Consider the following 10,057-nt stretch of genomic DNA (forward strand, 5'->3'; position numbering starts at 1 on the left):
GTGGACTGCAAGGGACCTGGGCAAGCGGAGACGCACCGCGGCTGGGTGCACGACCTTGGCGATGGGGAACGGACCCACGAAGCGAGGCGCTAGTTTCCTGGAGTCCCCCCGGTGGGGGAGATCCTTGGCGGACAGCCAAACACGTTGACCCCGCTGGTACACGGGCACCGGACGTCTCCTCCGGTCAGCCATCCGCTTGACCCGGTCCCCCTGGTGGACCAGCGTGGCCTGCGCCGCCGACCAGACGCGACGACAGCGGCGCACCAAGGCGTGGGCCGAGGTCACCGTCACCTCCGGCTCACTGTCAGGGAAGACTGGGGGCTGGTAGCCATACATGCACTTGAATGGGGACATACCTGTAGCCGTGGTGGGCAGGGAGTTGTGGGCATACTCCACCCAGGTGAGGTTCTTGCTCCACGAGGAGGGGTTCTGGGAGACCAGGCAGCGGAGACCTGTCTCCAACTGCTGGTTGATGCGTTCCGTCTGCCCGTTTGCCTCCGGATGATAGCCCGACGCGAGACTCACGGTTGCCCCTATGAGCCTGCAAAACTCCCTCCAAAACCTGGATATGAATTGGGGCCCCCTATCAGAAACAATGTCCTTTGGGAACCCATGAATCCGGAATATGTGGTCCATCATCACTGTAGCCGTTCGTTTAGCGGACGGGAGCTTGGACAAGGCGATAAAGTGAACCATCTTTGAGAATCTGTCGACCACCGTGAGTATGGTTGTTCGCCCATTTGAGGCCGGAAGCCCGGTGACGAAGTCCATGGATATCTCTGCCCACGGACGCGAAGGAATGGGTAGGGGATGCAGCAACCCCATACGGGCGCCGTGGGAGTTCTTATTCCGGGCGCAGACGGGACAGGCTGCGACGTATTCTCTGACGTCTGCCCTCATGGAGGGCCACCAGAATCGCTGCTGGACGACAAACAGGGTTCTGCACATGCCCGGATGACAGGAGAGTCTGGAGGTGTGAGCCCAATGGACGACTTGGGATTGTAATTGATCGGGGACAAATAGTCTGTTCTCAGGTCAACCACTAGGGGGTGGCTCGTTACCATTGGCCCGCTGTACCAGGCCTTCGATAGGCCAGGTCACTGCTCTTACCAGGCAATGAGGAGGCAGAATGGATTCAGGCTTCTTAACTTCTGGATCTGGGTTGTAGACACGGGAGAGGGCGTCAGGCTTGGTGTTTTTGGTTCCCGGTCTGTAAGACAGAGTAAAGTTAAATCGATTGAAAAAAAGTGACCCCTCCGCGAGTCGTCACCTTATCGTGGTGGAGGGGTTTGCGTGCCCCTATGATCCTAGGAGCCATGTTGTCGGGGGCTTCATGCCCCTGGTAGGGTCACCCATGGCAAACGGGTCCTAGGTGAGGGGTCAGACAAAGCACGGCTCACCCAAGCCCCTTATGATGAGTGATATAAATGGACTTAGTTTTCCCTCGCCCGGACGCGGGTCACCGGGGCCTCCCTCTGGAGCCAGGCCTGGAGGCGGGGCTCGAAGGCGAGCGTCTGGTGGCCGGGCCTTCGCCCATGGGGCCCGGCCGGGCATAGCCCGAAATGGAAACGTGGGTCCCCCTTCCCATGGGCTCACCACCTGTGGGAGGGGCCGAAGGGGTCGGGTGCAATGTGAGCTGGGCGGCAGCCAAAGGCGGGGACCTTGGCGGTCTGATCCCCGGCTGCAGAAGCTGGCTCTTGGGACATGGAATGTCACCTCTCTGGCTGGAAAGGAGCCCGAGCTGGTGTGCGAGGCAGAAAGATTCCGACTAGATATAGTCGGACTAGCCTCCACACACAGTTTGGGTTCCGGTACAAGCCCTCTCGAGAGGGGCTGGACTCTCTTCCACTCTGGAGTTGCCCACGGTGAGAGGCGTCGAGCAGGTGTGGGTATACTTATTGCCCCCCGGCTGGGCGCCTGTACATTGGGGTTCACCCCGGTGAACGAGAGGGTAGCCTCCCTCCGCCTTCGGGTGGGGGGACGGGTCCTGACTGTTGTTTGTGTCTATGCACCAAACAGCAGCTCAGAGTACCCACCCTTCTTGGGGTCCCTGGAGGAAGTGCTGGAGAGCGCTCCTTCTGGGGACTCTATCGTTCTACTGGGTGACTTCAATGCTCACGTGGGCAATGACAGTGAGACCTGGAAGGGCGTGATTGGGAGGAACGGCCCCCCTGATCTGAACCCGAGCGGTGTTCTATTGTTGGACTTCTGTGCTCGACACGGATTTTCAATAATGAACACCATGTTCAAACATAAGGGTGTCCATGTGTGCACTTGGCACCAGGACACCCTAGGCCGCAGTTCGATGATCGACTTTGCAGTCGTGTCATCGGATTTGCGGCCGCATGTTTTGGACACTCGGGTGAAGAGAGGGGCGGAGCTGTCAACTGATCACCACCTGGTGGTGGGTTGGCTCCGATGGTGGGGGAAGATGCCGGTCCGACCTGGCAGACCCAAACGCTCTGTGAGGGTCTGCTGGGAACGTCTGGCAGAATCTCCTGTCAGGAAGAGCTTCAACTCCCACCTCCGGCAGAGCTTTTCCCACGTCCCGGGGGAGGCGGGGGACATTGAGTCTGAGTGGACCATGTTCCGTGCCTCCATTGTTGAGGCGGCCGACCGGAGCTGTGGCCGTAAGGTCGTTGGTGCCTGTCGTGGCGGCAACCCCCGAACCCGCTGGTGGACACCGGCGGTAAGGGATGGCGTCAAGCTGAAGAAGGAGTCCTATCGGGCCGTTTTGGCCTGCGGGACTCCGGAGGCAGCTGACAGGTACCGGATGGCCAAGCGGAACGCGGCTTCGGCGGTTGCTGAGGCAAAAACCCGGGCGTGGGAGGAGTTCGGTGAGGCCATGGAGAATGACTTTCGGACGGCTTCGAGGAAATACTGGTCCACCATCCGGCGTCTCAGGAGGGGGAAGCAGTGCAACGTCAACACTGTTTACAGTGGGGATGGCGTGCTGCTGACCTCGACTCGGGACGTCGTGAGTCGGTGGGGAGAATACTTCGAAGACCTCCTCAATTCCACCTACACGCCTTCCATTGAGGAAGCAGGGCCTGGAGACTCTGAGGCGGATTCTCCAATCTCTGGGGTCGAAGTCACTGAGGTAGTTAAAAAACTCCTCGGTGGCAAGGCCCCGGGGGTGGATGAGATCCGCCCAGAGTTCTTAAAGGCTCTGGATGTTGTGGGGCTGTCATGGCTGACACGCCTCTACAACGTTGCGTGGACATCGGGGACAGTGCCTCTGGATTGGCAGACTGGGGTGGTGGTTCCCCTCTTTAAGAAGGGGGACCGGAGGGTGTGTTCCAATTACAGGGGAATCACACTCCTCAGCCTCCCTGGTAAGGTCTATTCAGGGGTGCTGGAGAGGAGGGTCCGTCGGGAGGTCGAACCTCGGATTCAGGAGGAGCAGTGTGGCTTTCGTCCTGGCCGTGGAACAGTGGACCAGCTCTACACCCTCGGCAGGATCCTCGAGGGTGCATGGGAGTTCGCCCAACCAGTCCACATGTGTTTTGTGGACTTGGAGAAGGCGTTCGACCATGTCCCTCGGGAGGTTCTGTGGAGGGTGCTTCGGGAGTACGGGGTGCCGAGCCAACTGATAAGGGCGGTCCGGTCCCTGTATCACCGATGCCAGAGTCTGGTCCGCATTTCCGGCAGTAAGTCGGATTCGTTCCCAGTGAGGGTTGGACTCCGCCAAGGCTGCCCTTTGTCACCGATTCTGTTCATAATTTTTATGGACAGAATTTCTAGGCGCAGCCGAGGCATTGAGGGGGTCCGGTTTGGGGACCTCAGCATCGCGTCTCTGCTTTTTGCAGATGACGTGGTGCTGTTGGCTTCTTCAGGCCGTGATCTCCAGCTCTCGCTGGAACGGTTCGCAGCCGAGTGTGAAGCGGTCGGGATGAGGGTCAGCACCTCCAAATCCGAGTCCATGGTCCTCGATCGGAAAAGGGTGGAATGCAGTCTCCGGATCGGGGATGAGATCCTGCCCCAAGTGGAGGAGTTCAAGTATCTTGGAGTCTTGTTCACGAGTGAGGGGAGGATGGAGCGTGAGATCGACAGGCGGATCGGTGCAGCGTCGGCAGTAATGCGGACCCTGTACCGGTCCGTTGTGGTGAAGAGAGAGCTGAGCCAAAAGGCAAAGCTCTCAATTTACCGGTCGATTTACGCTCCTACCCTCACCTATGGTCACGAGCTATGGGTCGTGACCGAAAGAACGAGATCTCGGATACAAGCGGCCGAAATGAGTTTTCTCCGCAGGATGTCCGGGCTCTCCCTTAGAGATAGGGTGAGAAGCTCGGTCATCCGGGAGAGACTCGGAGTAGAGTCGCTACTCCTCCACGTTGAGAGGAGCCAGATGAGGTGGCTCGGGCATCTTATCAGGATGCCTCCTGGACGCCTCCCTGGGGAGGTGTTCCGGGCATGTCCCACCGGTAGGAGACCCCGGGGACGACCCAGGACGCGCTGGAGAGACTATGTCTCTCAGCTGGCCTGGGAACGCCTTGGGATCCCCCGGGATGAGCTGGATGAAGTGGCTGGGGAGAGGGAAGTCTGGGAGTCCCTCCTAAAGCTGCTGCCCCCGCGACCCGACCCCGGATAAGCGGAAGAAGATGGATGGATGGATGGATGGATGGATGGATGGATGGATGGATGGATGGATGGATGGATGGATGGATGGATGGATGGATGGATGGATGGATGAAAAAAGTGACCAGCGGGCTTGGCGAGAATTCAATCTCTTAGCTGACTTAATGTATTCTAAATTCTTATGGTCTGTCCAGACCAAAAAGGGCTGCTGTGCTCCCTCCAACCAATGTCTCCATTCTTCCAATGCCAGTTTCACTGCCAACAGTTCGCGATCTCCCACGTCGTAATTCTGTTCGGCTGGCGTCAGCCGTCGAGACAGGAACGCGCACGGATGGAGCTTGTTGTCGCTCTTGGCTCTCTGTGATAGAATGGCCCCTACTCCTCGATTGGAGGCGTCCACCTCCACCACAAACTGTCGTGACGGGTCGGGAAGCGTGAGGATGGGAGCGGTGCTGAAGCGGTTCTTCAGCTCCTGGAAGGCCGCCTCCGCCAACCAGCGGAAGGGAACCTTAGGGGACGTTAGCGCATGCAAGGGAGCCGCCGTGGCACTGAAGCCCTTGATGAACCGCCTATAAAAATTGGCAAAGCCCAGGAATTGCTGCACCTTTCTGCGGGAGTCAGGGGTAGGCCATTCCGTTACCGCGCTAACTTTCGCCCGGTCCATCTCTACTTTGCCCGGGGCTACGATGAAACCGAGAAAAGATACGGTGTTCGTGTGGAATTCACTTTTCTCGGCCTTAACGTACAGTTGGTGTGCAAGGAGTCGTCGCAGCACCGTCTCGACGTGAAACCTATGGGTCTTCAGATCCGGGGAATAAATCAAAATATCATCCAAATATACATACACAAATCGGTCCAAACAGTCTCTCAGAACATCATTTATCATGGCCTGAAACACCGCGGGAGCATTGGTGAGGCCAAATGGCATTACTAAGTATTCAAAGTGTCCTCGATGTGTGTTGAACCCCGTCTTCCATTCGTCCCCTTCCCGGATGCGCACTAGATGGTATGCGTTGCGCAGATCTAACTTTGTGAACACCCGGGCTTGCTGTAATTGGTCGAACACGGTCGACATCAGTGGGAGCGGATACCGGTTTTTGATTGTGATCTGATTGAGGGGGCTATAGTCAATACAGGGACGTAAGGTGCCGTCCTTTTTGCCCACGAAAAAGAACCCCGCACCCGCAGGCGACGATGATGGTCGAATCAATCCTGCTTGCAGGGAGGAGTCTATATAATCGTTCAAGGCCTGCTTTTCAGGTCCCGAAAGAGAATAAAGCCTCCCCTTGGGTATGGTTGAACCCGGCAGGAGTTCAATGGCGCAATCATACGGACGGTGGGGGGGTAGGGAGGTAGCCTTGGCTTTGCTGAATACCTCGGCCCATTGGTGGTAACACGCAGGAACCCCGGTTAAGTCTGGAGTTTGCGCATCTAGAGCAGGAGGCACAGCGCTCGGGTTAGACTTGATACAGGAATCATGACAGTTGGGCCCCCATCCCGTTATTTCCCCTGATCCCCAGTCTATAGCGGGGTTGTGGCGTTGAAGCCATGGATACCCGAGAATGAGGGGGTTCATTGGGGAGGTCACGACATGTAGTCGTATATTCTCATGGTGGGGCCCAATAGACAGCGAGACAGGTTCTGTTATGTGGGTTACCTCAAAAAGTGCCTGTCCATTGAGTGCCTTGGCGTTCACAGGAGTGTTCAGCAGGTCAGTCTTTACCCCCCATCGGCGAGCAAATGCCCAGTCTATCAAGCTTTCATCCGCTCCTGAGTCTATTAGCACTTCAAGTTCTATTTCTTTTCCCAGCTGTGTAATCCTGCCCTTGGGGAGCACTCGCCCCGGGGACCGAGCCGCAGAGAAGGCGCTTACCTTCAGGGTCCTCCTCACCGGGCAAGAGAGGAGGAGGTGTCCGAGCTCACCACAGTAGTAGCATCTTCCTTCCCGGCGTCGTCGTAACTTCTCCTCCTCTGTCAACTTTGCTCTGCCCAACTGCATCGGTTCTGGCTCCTGGTGCTGCCGATCTCCGTCCGGCCTGGGGTGGTTCGCGTCTAGGACGGAAGGAACGGCTACTGGCACGAAGGCGGGGGCGTTCCTGCTTCGGTGCTTCCTCCACTCTTGCAGCCGGTTGTCGGTGCGGATAGCCAGAGCGATGAGGGCGTCAAGATCGGTGGGAAGATCTAGGGGAATTAGCTGATCCTGTATGGATCCAGAAAGGCCTCGGAGGAAGATGTCATACAGCGCCGTCGCGTTCCAGCCGCACTCCGCGGCCAGCGTGCGGAAACGGATGGCGTAATCTCCGACGGTCTCTTGTCCCTGGGCTATCTGACAGAGTTGGCGAGCCTTCTCTCGGTCAGCGGAGATTGGGTCGAACACCGTTCGCAGAGCCCCGATAAAAGCGGGGAGAGAGTGACAGGAGATGGAATCCCTGGCCCATTCCGCGGTGGCCCACGTGCGGACCCTTCCCGTCAGGTACGATACCATGTAGGCCACCTTGGAGCGCTCGGTGGGGAAATCGGCTGGGGACCTCTCAAAATGCATCTCGCACTCAGTAATAAAGGCCCGGCTAAGGCCGGGTTCGCCGGAGTAGCGTTCTGGAGGAGCCAGTCTGGCACCGCCGGTCATGGGAGCTACGGCAAGGGAAGTCACTGGGGAAGCAGTGGGTGTACTGGAGGTCGCTGCTGGTCCCGTGTTTAAGAGCGAGAGCACGTCCTGCATTTGTTGACCCAGCTTTGCTACTTGGGTGGCGACCGCCCCTCTGAAATCTTCTTGACTCTTAGCGAGCCCTCGGATTTCCTCGCCCAAATTGCCCACTTCCCTCTGGTGCTGGGCGAGCTGTGAGGCGTGGGAGCGCACTGCGGCGCACAGGTGCTCCGACTCTGCCGAGTCCATGTCTGGCCAGTGTGTACTGTCAGGCAGGGAACAAGGCGGAGGACTCGGATGCAGAGTCGTTTCTTTCTCTGATTTATTCCAGCACACACACTGATCAAAAGTACAACTCAAAACGCCTCTTGCGAGGGAAACACGTGGCAAAAAGTTCAAACAAAAGCGTCGCACTGGGGCGAGACAAAAAGGCTATGGGGATCAAGGCACTAACAAAAAGCGTCGCTCTGTGGCGAGACAAAAAGGAGGAATCTTACTGAGAGCTCGGACGTCAAAGAATCGCTGGTGGTCGGGACGAGGCAAGACACACTGGCACAAGACAAGGGGAAGACGCGGACTAAATACACACAAAAGGGCTGGGAGGCAGGTGCTGACAATTAGCGCCAATCACGCCGGTGCCACAATCGGGATCGGGGAAGACAAGACAACCAAACACCGAGGAAGGAAACACGAACTGAAACGGAAGGGATGACAAAATAAAACAGGAAGTAAAGTTACGACACCGACGAGACAGAAAACCGGAAAAATAAACGCGACCGCATGACAAAAGCCAGCATTTAAAGTGTTACGAAGGTGGGCTCTCTTCTCACCAGGCTAGTTCACCATGGTAACTTGTGCTAAACTGGTCACTTGCAGGTTGTGTTCTCATATTTAGATTAAATCGGCTGTAAAAGAGCTGTCCTCTTAATCTCGAGTGAAATGGCGTTCCGATTTTTGGACATTACAGTGGATCTTGTCTTTTTTGTTTTGATTTATGTTCTTGGAGAGGGAGCGTCATGGCCTTTGATTTAGTTTTTGATGTGGACTTTGATCTGTTTTTGATTTGGACTTTCTTGTGTCAATGTCAACGTCTGCCTGAAGTCGGACACATTTGCCCATGCATGCCAACGCACAGTGCTGTAAAATCCTGATCTGTCGCTCGCCTGCAATTGGAATAAATTACATTTCTGTTTCCAGCATCTGTGTGAAGAATGAATAGGAATGAGGTGTGGAATCTAATTGTGTCTAAACAATATCAGATAATTGAAATGATGTTGAAATAATGATTAAAATGCTTTTGAAAATAAATGTTAAACTTTGGTTTTGCACCGTATTCTACTGAATGGTACGTGTAATGACGGATGAGCACCTGGGTTAAAAAAGCCAGTTGCTTACCAGCATCACAGTACCACTTAACTCTGATCGTGTTTTCAGGCTATGTCATGCAAAAAAAAGCCTGGCTATTTTGAGCTTCCTTAGTAGTATACCCCCTAGGTGAGGCGTTGGAGACACCGCCTACCACTGAACACCATGGAGACTGGAAAAACACAAGACACAAAAGTAAACGAATGGTCCAATACAGGAACACAACAGCAATAAACGGTAACAACTTATTTACACACTAATGACATAAAATTAGTCTTGACTGGGGCATTCACTATCTTTCTCAAGGCGAGTTTGGTGTGATTTCAAAGAACTGGAATAAAACCTGCATACTTTATTTTGAAAAATTGTATCGCCTGAGCAAATCCATTTTTGAAAGCGTTCCATGACAAACAATCTATTCTATAAGCTGTGCCAAGTGTTTGTGTCTGTGTACCCTGCGATTGGCTGGCGACCTGTTCAGGGTGTCCCCCTCCTACTGCCCGATGACTGCCGGGATAGGCTCCAGCACCCGTGGGGACAAGCGGTCACGACTCGTCCCCGGTAATTTTATTATGTGTATGTTGTCATGGTTTCTGTTAGTGTCTCTGTATACTCTCCCCTCCCCTCCTGTGCCTGCCCATGAGCAGTGTGATCACCCTCACTTGCCTCTCGTTACCTGTCTTGTATTTCAGTCCTGTCTGCCCCTCACTCCCCTGTCGGATCGTTCTTGTTTCTTGTCTCCTGTTTCACATCTTTGTCAGTTCTGTTTCTGTTAGGCAGTCTGTCGGTCAGTCACGTTGTTGTTTTCTTAGGTTGTTTTGTCAGTTTGTCCGTTGTCTGTTCCCCCTCATCTTCCCTTCCAACTCCCTTTTCCCTCAATAAACCCTGGTCCGAGCTGCATTTGGTCACCCTGCTCAATTCCGACCCGGGACAGAGTGTGAGAGTCGCCATCGCCTGCAATCGAGGTTCTGAACTTTAATTTGTCATTGTTCATAAATAATAATATAAATAATAAATACTCTAATTCAGGGGTGTCAAACTCATTTTTTTCGCGGGCCGCATTGTCGTCATAGCTTCTTTCGGAGGGCCATTATACCTCATATTATATCCAGTAAAAGCTACAAAACAAACGGACAAATAACTCGTTTTCAAATCATACGAGTAAAAACTGGTCAAATATTTAAAAAAATATATTATTAAAAGTGAAGACAATTTGCAATTCTAGTAATGACACACGAATTTGATGCACAATTTGTCTTTGCGGGCCACATAAAATGATGTGGCGGGCCGTATCTGACCCCCGGGCCTTGAGTTTGACACCTGTGCTCTAAATGAAAAACAAACATGTTAACTAAAATTTCAAGCAAGGCAGTAAAGTAGTAGTAACTCTCCCATTTTAAACTACTGTGTACTCCACTGGTGTCATGTAAGCAAGTGTAGACATCTACACCCCTAACATGACATCATAAC

Source organism: Syngnathus scovelli, chromosome 5 (genome assembly GCF_024217435.2).
Source record: "Syngnathus scovelli strain Florida chromosome 5, RoL_Ssco_1.2, whole genome shotgun sequence".
NCBI lineage: Eukaryota > Metazoa > Chordata > Actinopteri > Syngnathiformes > Syngnathidae > Syngnathus > Syngnathus scovelli.